This window comes from Thermobia domestica, chromosome 8 (genome assembly GCF_964235325.1).
Source record: "Thermobia domestica chromosome 8, izTheDome1.hap1.1, whole genome shotgun sequence".
In the NCBI taxonomy this organism is placed as follows: domain Eukaryota; kingdom Metazoa; phylum Arthropoda; class Insecta; order Zygentoma; family Lepismatidae; genus Thermobia; species Thermobia domestica.
In genome coordinates, this window is record NC_137461.1 from 3,011,847 (window position 1) to 3,025,106 (window position 13,260).

Here is a 13,260-nt window from a genome sequence, read left to right on the forward strand (position 1 = left end):
GAACACCCCCAAAACTCGTTCTCTTTTATGACCCCATTTTAGCGGTATATTCGTTCCCTTTTATGACCACTTTTTTCAACCCCTATTTTAACATAGCAGAGATTACATAAGAAAGGGTACAAGCATTGTTTAACATAGCAGAGCTGATAATACAGTATGACTTATTTTCCAAACCCCGAAATAACATAGCAGAACCAAAAAATGACTTTGGCTTATTTTTTTATCACTATTTTAATAGCAAAAATTACGTAAGACAATGAACACAGACTACGAAGACACTCCTATGTAACATAGCAAAAACTATTAACAACAGAGAATAATAGAGGTGTACTCGTTCCCTTTTATGAGTACTTTTTCAACCCCTATTTTAACATAGGAAAAATTACATAAGACAATGAACACATTTTCCAACCCCTATGAAACATAAGACTACGAACACATAACTACGTAACATAGCAGAAAGGCTACTAACATAATAGAGGTGTACTCATTCTCGTTTATAACCCCTATTTTAATATAGCAGAGCTAAGAAAAGAATATGGCTTATTTTCCAACCCCTATATAACATAGCAGAGCCAAAAAAGAGTTTGGTTTATTTTTCCATCCCTATTTTAACATAGCAAAATTTACATAAGTGTATGAGCACAAAGACTACGAAAACACAACTATGTAACATAGCAAAGACTACTAAAATAACAGAATAATGGAGGTGTACTCGTTCCTTTTATCAACCCTATGTAACACAGCAGAGATTACTTAAGACTAGTGCTCTCAAACGGATCGGGTTGACCCGATCCGACCCCTGACCCGACCAAAGTCGGGTCGGGTCAGCTCACGTCGGGTTACGGGTCGGTTCGGGTCATGTCAACTCGGGTCGGGTTGTCGGGTCGAGTCAGCTCGGGTCGGGTTGTCGGGTCAGGCTACTCGGGTCGGGTTGTCGGGTCGGGTCAGTCGGGTCAGTTCACTTTGGTCAACTGAGTTCAGGTTGAGTTTAAACTCGGCTGAAGTCGAAAGCTGCTGTTTTTCACTAGCTGCCTAATTAAAAATAGCAATTTTCAATTGATTTTATAGAAACCATAAATCTATTTTGAACACTTGCAGCTAGTGTTTTTTATGGTAAATGCTTATTTTTGTACTTGTGTGTAGTTTAATTTTTAAATGTGAAAGATTGATTTTACCAATCGACTGAAATATTAATATCTACGCCAATATGGAGTCTGGATTTAGAACAAAACTAGAAGTTGTTTAAGCAACGCCAAAAGAGATATTGGATATGGACGACGAAGCCCAAGCAGGGCCGCGGTGGCTCAATGGTAGAGAATTCATCTCTGGTGCATGGTGTCCAGTAGCGTAGCTAGAGTTTTTTTCAGGGGGGCCAATGAAGGGCCCAAGAGGATTTTGAGGGAGCCATCTCCAAGATATATATATATATATATATATATATATATATATATATATATATATATATATATATATATATATATATATATATATATATATATATATACTTGTGTGTGTGTGTGTGTGTGTGTGTGTATTCAAGGTGAATGTTTCCATCTTTGTTGATCATGAGTTTACTCTTTGGAAAACAGTGAAAATATAAGAATTTAGTACTTCAAACAACTAGGATTCATTAATGCAATTGATTTCTAATATAAGTAAATTGTTATTTAATCATGGCGTTTAAAATATGTGTAGCTGGTTGACTTAAGTGGAAGCAAACACTTTTACGGGTAAAGAAAATAACTTATAGGTTCATGCCTCTACTTGAAGAGGATCTTTCTATTCGTGTGGGCAGCAGCAAACATATCCACAACTTGTTAAAGATCTAACGATTTAGCAATTTTCTTCTCAATATAAAGTAACACTAAGTTTTTCAACCTATCATGAGTCATTGAATTGCGTATACAAGTCTTTAATCTTTTCAAAGAAGAGAATGACCTTTCACATGTAGCACTAGAAATTGATATAATCACAGAGATGATACCTAGCTTGTAGGTTTCTAGGAATGCGTTTTTGTAGACACAAAGAAGATCAACGAAATTCGTTAAGGAATCAGCTTTGATTTTCTTCTCGTCTTCATACAACTTAATTGTTAGAGCAACCCACATTATGCTTTATTTCTTGTTTATTTATGATTTTTTAAATTCTGCTTTATTGTTAATTTCAATGATTATTTTACATTAATCGTGTATAATGTATAATATTTATTATACATTAAATATTCTAAATATCTTGATCTATTTATTGATATTTTTTGCAACTAGTTTCTCTCATATTTAATGAACTTTCTACTTAATTCATTGTAAAGAGATGTGCTTTACTGAATAATTTTTTTCTATCATTTGTGTGCGCCTTACAAGTACATATATACAGAAAGGGAAAGTAAAAGACGCTACCAAAAAGTACAGAAAGTGCTTAAGTTCAAAAAGTAAACATAACAATATAGTATGGAGTTCTTGCATACTATTCATTGTTGGCGGAAAAATTTCTACTTTTACTTTTTCTTTTCTCCACATCAAAGGATTACACCGAAAAGTTTACAGAAATGAAAATAAGCTTTTCATTGTTGCATTGTTATGTTCTCAATGACTTTGCATTGTAAATATTAGTTTTAAAAAATATTAACACAGTATGTTAAACTTTCAGTTAAAGAGAATTTTCCAAGAATTGTGCTATATATTTTAAATTATGCTTTATGCTTTATTTTCTAAAATATGCTTTTAAAACTAGTTTCTTCTGGACTCTTAGACAATCACAATGATGTTCAAGGTACCAACCATATGTGTAAATTGCTGTTATGCTTTATATGCTTTTTATGCTTTTGGGTTGCTCTATTAATTGTGTTTGGGAGGATTTTGAGTTCTCACTTTAATGTTTGCAGATCACTCCATAATGCTGGGTTATAGGCTCGACAATGTTCTAATTTTAAAAAGTTTTTACTTTTTGGATGTAGAGTGCTGATTGATCTGATGATTTTGCAACATGATACAAAGCAGTTTTCCATATCAGTGATTGTCTATCAATATTAGGGAGAAAAATGTCTCTTGATAGATATATTATCTTTAGACAATTCGTTTTCTGCATCCAATGAAGGAAAAGGTTCATCCAAAATGAATTTGTGATATTTCGATGGCGGATGTCTAGTTCGTTTCCACGAGGAACACCTATATACTATTTGTTTCCGGCTCTGGAATTCGAGACCATTTTCTTTGCACATCTCCAAACATTCTTGATAAATTTGTTCGAATATTGTTCGTTGAGAGTCATATTTACCAGACCTCATCTTGGACAGCGTTTGAACTAGTGTATCTACAAGGATCAAACCTTCTGACATGTCTGCATCTACTTGAGATAAGGCGAAACTCAAAGTTATAGCATGGCACCAGTAATCTTTATTTTAGGAGCCCGAAAACATTCCCTCGTGTACAGATCACACTAATTTTCCGATGGAATGATGGAGGTAAATAAATATCAGAAGTTCCAGATTTGTTTTAATACCGCATGATAAGATAATGTGTTGAAAACAGATTTTATGAAAAAAAGAATAAATGGATATGATAATTTGTAAAAAAAAAAGAGAGAGATAGTGCTTAAGTGAATTATAACAAAAAATCCTTGAAAAGTAATCAAGAGGAACCATTAACATGTTTTTCCTTTGTTATAATAACTTGTCCTAAGGGACAACGGTGATAGAAACTAATGAGACTTTATAATTGCAAAAATAATAATAATAATAATAATAATAATAATAATCATAAAGCACTTAATTTGAAATTAAAGATTGATAACATTTGGTAATATAATGGGGATTCAGGCTGGCACAGAGGGAGAGTGAAAACGGAGGCAACAAAGACGTTCTTTTTTTTTTAGCCATGTGCAAAGAGATTAACCTTGGACTTCGGGTGAGAGGTTACCATATACTCATGTGAGTTTCAATTGCTACCAGTTGTAAAAGTTAGCTAAAAAAGACAGTCTGAGCATAGTTTTAGTTTCCTAGCGTAATTAGTTTTTGTGACAAGTAACTCGTATATGCAAATAGCATCGTTAATATCACCTTGTATGTTAGAATTGTCTTTGTGTAAATAAAATTGTAATTAAGCATTTCAAGGTAAAACAGGTTCTTTTACTGTTTTCTTCTACAAAGAAAAGATTAGAACTTACCTCTTATGCACAGATACGACAGCGTGGGATACTGTCGGTCAGTAAATAATATAATCTGAAGTCATCTACCATACGAAACTAAATATAATTGATTAATCATTTTTATTAATCAATAAATAGTTGTTTGGTAGATAAACTTATAATAATAATAATAATAATAATAATAATAATAATAATAATAATAATAATAATAATAATAATAATAATAATAGTAGTAGTAGTAATAATAATAATAATACCAAATCATTTAATGGATGCTATCCATTTGTTCTATGTCGCCATAATTAATGGCAATCAATTACTTAGTGTACGAAGACTTTCATAAAACACAAGTGTAGTGTTTTACTGCAGTGCACGTTATTTGTAAGTATGCATATCATATTTTACTATGACTTTCAACATTGAAGCGAATGAGAAATCCGACTGATTTTCTATTTTTCTGGTTGTTTGTCAAAAACAAAGGAGATAACTAGATAATGGACACAGGTTAAAATGAATGTCCAGGTGGCGAGGTCAATGCAAGCATCCCACAGATTTCCGTGAATTAGATCTTCCCGTACTACAAACTAAAACGAGTAGAGCTATTTTATTCGGAACGCAACGGTATTCTGCAGTTCGTAACTTTGTTGCCGAGAGATGTTTTGGAAGTAGTTTCACTTGTAGCCACTGGCAACTCACCGTTTGTCGACCTATAATAGCATCACCTGTGGGGGGCAATAGGGGGGCCTAGAATTTGAGCAAGGGGGCCTGCCCCCCTTGGCCCTCCCTTGGCTCCGCCACTGATGGTGTCCATGGTTCGAACCCAGCTTGTGCTAAGTGGGCTTTGTGGTGGAAAAACGCCGTGTAGTGGGTTTTAACGGAGTTCTCCTGTTTCCTCCCACTTTCTTCATTCCACTATTTCATTCATTTCTCATGGTCACCATATCCCTTAGCCTCGGTGCAGAATCGAGGGACCTTAAACTGAATATTTCATTTTATTTCACCAAGCCCAAGGACACCGATACAAGAACGAGATAAAGATTGGATATGCAAGACGAAGTGCATAGTAATCTTGCTCTTAGCCTTGTTTTGGTGATCACCAAGTAGCGATGAGCGTATTTTCTTGCTTTCCGTATAGTATGAAAGATCATAATCAAAATCACACTTGGTCTTCATTTGTACCGATGAGCCGAGCATTCTTAGCTCTTGTATAGCATGAAAGATAACCAAGACTACGAAATGCAGGACCAAGATTTGACTGCAAGACAAAGGATAAGACGCAGTATTGATGACCAAGACCCAAGGAGCGAATTGTTTGAATTTCATTTGTTGGGCTGAAAGTGATGAAATAAAATCAGTACTTTATAATTAATTATCATACTGTATTTTTAAATTTTAAAATACAAAATTCATATTATGTACAGGGGGTGTAGCCAAGGGGGTGCCCATCGGGGCCAGGCCCCCCAAATGGTTTCCTGCCTCCCCCAAATGACCAACTTTTAAAACATCATAGTAAAATTATCTCGCTTCATTCATTTAAAAGTAACGAAGTTTGTTGACAATTAATAATTTATGGTAAAATAGTATGGAGGAATATTGTTTTTCCATACCGATCAAAAAATAGGATACTTCTTGTGACAGCAGATTACACAATTTACTGCGATTTATATTTGACAGTTTGAAGACAAACGTTTTAACAAGGTACTACAAATACAGCCATAAAACAAATGTACTAAACTGATTTGTAAGTACAGTATATTTTTATATGCTTTAACAAGTGTTTTAAAAGACATAGAGGATGGAAAATTTGGTGAAAAAAGTGTTTTTATTCAATTTGGATTTCATTCGCTCTCTCTTTTATTTCTACTCAGTGTAATAAAATAATTATGTTTTTTTTTAGTCACGAATAATAAATAAGTATTTTTGTCAGGAAAACGTAAAGAAATTAAGTGAAATTTCAAAGAAAATCAATCTTGTGTAGATAGGTTCTGTATACAAGGTCTTAAATTTAAATACAAAGGTAACCAAGAAAAGTTTTGTTGCTTTTTCACCCACCACCTTCGAACATCGATATGTCAGCTAATCTGGAAGATCAAAAATAGTTCCTATCAGCATCGACGACCTTCTGAAAACGTTCTGGAAGGCCATGGAATCCATCGCGGTACAACTTGGTGGGCCGTGAAACGAAGAAAGTATCAGGTGAATTTTGGACTTTTACTAGGGATTTGAACTGGCGTCCTCTAAGGTGATTGTCCAAAGAATGGAACAGGTGATAATCGGACGGTGTAATACCCGGGGAATATAGTGGTTGCAATATTGTTTCCCGTCCAAGGCGGAAAATGGTGTGCTGAGTCATCCTAGCCACGTCGGACTTAGCGTTGTAGCGTAAACGAGGACCCATTTGCAATTCAGGAGTGATGGCTCCAGAGTTTTGAGTTTTTGTTGAGCACAGCTCAACTGCTGACACTACACAGTTGCATTGATACTCTGACCAGCTCGTAGCGGTTCCCGATGCAAGATGCACCAAACACACAGAAGGACCTTCTTCTGGTACAGTGCTGGTTTCGGCTGTTTTGAAATCGGTTCATGGGATGCTAACCAATGATGACGGCCCCGTGGAGCTTTGTATAGGCACACTTTTTATCACATGTCAACGCCCTGTCCAGAAATAGCTCCGAAACAGTAAATAAACACAGGCGACTGCCGAGTTGCCTTCTGGCCCGGAGTCAAAATATGTGAGACCCATCGACCCAACTTGTAGTGCTACACAAGTTGATGGATGTGCAGCCGAATGGTTTCTCTACCCACTGAATTGTAGTCCCAGTTCCTCTTCGTACATGTGTTGGTCTTCTGGCACGTGGTGTTTTCGGGTGTTTCGTCATCGTCCTTGTTAAACCATCGCTGCAATATCCGCGTCGTCACGACACCCTCACCAAAGACTGGCATATCTTCTGTCCCGCTACAGCGGCGTTTGACCTCCATTTGAACTCGTTCAGCATACATGCTCTTATGACGCTCTGTGGATGTCTCATGTTCCCTCTGTCTTTACGCAAGTTCACGGTGTGTCTGAATTGCCACAACCAGGTAGTATGTTGGATATACCCACACCAACAACTGATGTTCGCCTTATCTACACTCGCATTCAACTCACGGTGTGAGGTCCAATTGAACACAGACCTCCACGAAAAGGGACAGAACTTTCTTGGTTACCTTTATAGTTATGCACAAAAGTATAGCGTCTGGTCCCGGGCAGTAGTTCTTGATTAAGCATAATAAAAACTATCTTGAATATAATTTATGGATAATAATAATAATAATAATAATAATAATAATAATATACCCCCTAATAATAATAATAAGCTAGAATAGAGTTTTAAGTTTTCCAGATGGAAACCAAAATTTTCCTTTATTTCAGGCCTCAAAAACACTAGCAGCAACACATTTTTTGGCTTTGTACATTATAGCTGCCCCCCTAAAAACGACGGCCCCCCTACACAAACCTGCTGGCTACACCCCTGATTATGTATCTTCTTACGTACAACTATATATACTGTAAAATACGTTTTAATTACCGAGAAAGAAAAATCAAAGTGGCATGGGTCCCGGAATCATAGGAACCTATTTTGGAATGAAAGTTGAAGGGTTGGAAAAAATCACAGTTGTTCTCCCGTTTTCCTCAACCCTTATCATTGTTGTTAAACGATTTCCTTTTGTCTCCGCCAAGATACTCTTGCTACTGCCTTCCGAGAAGACCCCCTGCCGTCCGAGCAGGTGAGAACACTGACCTTGAAGAAAAATTTCGTCACATAAATGGCCCTTCTTCGCTTTTTCTGGTCAGTAAAATGTATTCCTTTGTTTATTTAAATAGTACAAAATGGTATAAAAAACTCAGCTAGTTAAAAACAGACGTTCATTTTTCTCGTGGTTATAAAACAGAACACCCAAATTTATTCTTTCGTTTATTGGAGTGGTACAAAACGTACATAAATTCGTAGCTACTTAAAATGGTCCTTTTTCGCTTTTTCTGGTTAGCACAAATTTATCCCTTCATTTATTGAAATATTACAAAATGGTATAAAATACTCAGCTACTTACGATGGTCCTTCTTCGGTATTTTTCTGGTTGTTACAAAATGAATTAACCCACTCACATTTATTCTTTCGTTTATTTGAGCAGTAAAAATGACAAAATTCTCAGCTAGTTAAAATGAAATTTTTTGTTCGTACAAAATTGAATAGGTCACTCAAATTTATCCCTTCGTTAGTTTAGATGGTACAAAATGGTCTAGAAATTCTGAGCTAGTTAAAATGGCATTTTTCATTGGTACAAAAATTCAATCCAACACTCAAATATATTCCTTCGTTTCTTTAACTAGTACAAGAAGATATAAAATTCTCAGCTAGTTAAAATGGACATTGTTTTCCTTTCCTAGGTTAGTAAAAAAGTACATAAATTCTGAGCTAGTTAAAATGGCATTTCTCGTGTGTACAAAATTGAATAGGTCACTCGAATTTATTCCTTCGTTTGTTTAAATTTTACATGATATAAAATTCTCAGCTAGTAAAAATGGTATATCTGTGCTTTATTTCTCGTTAGTACAAAAATAAATACTCCATTCAAATTTATTTTTGGTTTATTTGAATAGCCTAAAAAGGTATAAAACACTGAACTACTTAAAGTGGCGTTTCTTTGACTTTTTCTCGGTAATACAGAAGTAAATAAGCCACTCAAATTTATCCTTCCTCGTTTTTTCTGCTTGGTACAAAATTGAATAGATCACACAAATTTATCGGTCGCTCCGTTTACGAGTTATTTACGTTTAAATATTTGATTTTTGACCTGGATGGTCAGTACTTTTGGAACATGTAGTAGTTGGTGACCTACTATTACTAAATGTAGAAACAGCACCCCTCTATCTTGCTACGTTTCCGAATTATTTACGTTCCAATGTTTGAGCTTTGACCTCGATGGTCAGTACTTTTGAAACATGTAGTAGTTGGTGACTTATTACTAAATGTGGAAACACCACCTCAATATTTAATTCCATTTACGAGTTATTCGGGTTTAAATATTTGACCTTTGACCTCGATAGTCAGTACTTTTGAGACATGTAGTAGTTGATCGGTCATTACTAAATGTGGAAACAGATCCTCAATATGTGACACCGTGTGAGTTATTCGGGTTTAATTATTTGACCTTTGACCTCGATGGTCGGTACTTTTGCAACATGTAGTAGTTGATGACCTATTACTAAATCTGGAAACAGCACCTCAATATGTGGCTCCCTTTAAAAGTTATTCTGGTTATATTATTTGACCTTTGACCCCGATAGTCAGTACTTTGGGAACATGTAGTTGTTGGTGACGTATTACTAAATCTGGAAACAGCATCTCAATATGTGGCTCCGTTTAAAAGTTGTTCTGGTTTAAATATTTGATCTTTGACCTCGATGATCAGTGCTTTTGGGACATGTAATAGTTGATGACCTTTTACTAAATGTGGCAACAGCACCTCAATATGTGGCTCGGTTTACGAGTTATTCTGTTTTAATTATATGACCTTTGACCTCGATGGTCAGTACTTTTGGGACATGGAGTACTATAGATGAATGCTTGTGTAATTTCTACTATGTTACATAGGGGTTGATCAAAGGGAATTAGTGCACTCCTGCTATTGGTTCATAATGTCTACTATATTAAACAGGGTTAAAAATAGGCCATACTCTTTTATACATAGGGAGTAGCGAAAATAGGTGTCCGTAGTATCTGTATAATTTTTGATTGGATTATGTGTTCATTGTCTTAAGAAATCTCTGCTGTGTTACATAGAGCTTGATAAAAGGAAACGAGTACACCCCCATTATTTTGTTATTTTAGTAGTCTTTGCTGTGTTACATAGTTGTCTTTTCGTAGTCTCTGTGCTCATTGTCTTATGTAATTTTTGCTATGTTAAAATAGGGATGGGAAAATAAGCCAAACTTTTTTTAGGCTCTGCTATGTTATATAGGGGTTATAAAAGAAAATGAAATGAAATCTTTGAGTTTAACGTCCCATGGTTATGCCGGTTAGGCTAAAGGAGACGGTGATTATGAGTAATAAATGAAATGGTGGAATGAAGAAAGTAAGAGGAAACGGGAGAACCCCGAGAAAACCCACGCACACGGTGTTAGTCCACCACAAAGTTCACTTGGCGGGGTTTAAAAGAGAACGAGTACAACTCTATTATGTTAGTAGCCTTTCTGCTATGTTACGTAGTTGTGTGTTTGTATTCTTATGTTACATAGGGGTTGGAAAATATGTTCATTGTCTTATCTAATTTCTCCTATGTTGAAATATGGGTTGAAAAAAGTAATCATAGAAGGGAACGAGTACACCCCTATTATTCTCTGTTATGTTAGTAGTCTTTGCTATGTTACATAGGAGTGTTTTCGTAGTCTCTGTTTTCATTGTCTTACGTAATTTTTCCTATGTTTAAATAGGGGTGGAAAGATAAGCCAAACTCTTTTCTTGGCTCTGCTATGTTATATAGGAGTTTGGAAAATAAGTCATACTCTATTATCACCTCTGCTATGTTAAAAATGCTTGTACACCTTCTTATGTAATATCTGCTGTTAGAATAGGGGGTTGAAAAAAGTGGTCATAAAAGGGAACGAATACACCCGTAAAATGGAGTCATAAAAGAGAACGTTTTCGGGGTGTTCGATTTTCCATGGTTGGATGGTACGTGACTCATGGCGTATCATAGACACTGGAAAATCGAGTTCTTCGGATCAGACGTGACCTGAGAAAAGTGGAAAATTCATCACAAAGTGAGGTCAAGTGGGCCCATACTACTTACGTGGGCTCTGCATAGGGTCCATGATGTTTCGACCTTGCACCTGTTGAAATTTAAATTCTGCTACTAAGAAACAAGCGGTTTCAGAAACATTTTTCTTGTTTTCATACTAAAGTTGAACCGCTCTCACTTTTTGTTGCTTTGTTAATCGCAAGGCCATACTTATCTCGAATTCTTACAGTAAAAAGGAAAAAAAGCTTTATTGTAAAATATTGTAAAACTAAACAAAAAATAAAATAATAATATGTAATGGTTATAATAATGATTTGTAATACAACCAATGAAAGCTAAAGGAGATGTTTCTTATGTCGTATCCTATTAGATAGTTAGATCAGGGTGTCACAATGTACCGTTACTCCTTGATAAATACTAATGTAAGTTCTTCCGTTATACCTTGGTAAATGCTAATGTAAGTTTTCCCGTTATCCCTTTACAAATAATAATGTAAGGTTTTCCATTGTTTCAGATTGTATGAACGATGGATGATACTTCCAGTTACAGTATTGAAGAGAGTGTTATTGCAAGTTTTTGAGTGCATGAGAGAAACCTGTGATAATGGACGATGGGGGTTCATAGAGGGCATCGTTGCACACAATCGTTACGATGCCACAGCCGAACTGATAGAAACTGTGAAACGAGCTTTCACTTAAGTTACACCTGCAATGCTCCGCAAAAAAAAAAAAAAAAAAAAAAAAAAAAAGCACAGAATCTGGCGAGGTATTATCCTTTGTCATGAGAATGACGTTTGACAGACTGACAGAGTCGTTTTGACTTATGATTAGCTTCATACTAAAGGTCTGACTACTGCAGGAAACATATGTTAGTTGAACTGCTTACTATGGCACTAATCACGCGTCAGAATTACTCTGCATAAGTCACTTAATGTTTCCTATCTCAATAAAACTTCTCGAAAGCATTGTTTTTCATGTTATTCAGTTCTTTCCTTGTAGTTATTTATGTACGTTTAGAGGTTTATATTACTTATTTTCAGAGATAGCGTAGCGGGACTTCGTAGTCACCCTGTACATACAGATATGGATATATACATCGTTTGGAAGGTGATCCCTGACACCAAGATCAGACAAAAAGCATAGACCTAGTTTAGGAGCTGGGCCGGGTGTCTAGGGAGGCCGGGCCCTCCAAAGTTTTCACAATACACGTGTATGCTTGAAAATAAACTATAACATGGTGATGAACTGTAATATGGTTGGATCGTGCCCCTGCTATCTTCTACCTACCCCCCTCTATATTTTTGGCCTAGAGCTATGAACCTTTAAAGTTCATTTTTTTTTTCTGTTTTCGGCAGCCTATAACTCCGAAAGGAAGCGTTTATGTACCCAGGTTGGTCTATACTTTTTGTCGTATCTTGATGTCATGCAGTTGCGGCGCTAGGCTCGTAATAGTAGGGGAGCAAGAGGGAAAAAAAATATTTGCGAGGCGAGGAAACCACACTTGTTTTACTATTATTATTATTATTATTATTATTATTATTATTATTATTATTATTATTATTATTATTATTATTATTATTATTATTATTATTCAGCGATTGTACACAGAAAAATGGGGGACGAAGAGTGGCGAGAGAAAATATTGGGGTGGCGGTCGCCCTCCTCCCCCTTTAGCGAGTCAGGTGTCAGGAATCACCTTCCAAACGTTGTCGGTGTTGTTTTGAAACACCCTGTATTAAACTTGAGGGAGAAAATTTCCTATAGGCCGTAGTAAAACGGGGAAAACCGAAGTATCACTTGGATGTCTTTTTCCTACTTTCATTTCAATAATGTTTGATTTTGGAAACTTTTTCGGTTTATTTATTTATTTTATTTCATTTTTGGACGAGAGATGAATATATGTGCATCAATGATAGTATATTTCTTTTCAACTATTTCTATCCTGTAATATTAAGCTAGGGATACAAATAAACACTCAGTGTTGCCAATTTAGCGACTTTGTCGCTAGAACTAACGATTTTTGGAAGTGTCTAACGACAAAAATTTTTATTTAGCGCCTAGCGACAAATCTAGCGACATTTAGGAATTCAAATATTTTGTTCTAAATTTTGCAGTTTCTGATACTAATAATTACTTTTACACACTCGGTTGCATTACTGCTATGAGCGACTTACTTCGTTGGATTCATCGCTGCTATGAGGATTATGCTCTTCTTCACTGCGGTTCGGAAATCCGGGAATTTCCCGTATCTAACTAGTTGCGTAATAGCTGGTAACCTCTTCCATTGCAGAGAGCGTAGTGACAATGACGTTGGAGAACGCTGTGCTTTTCT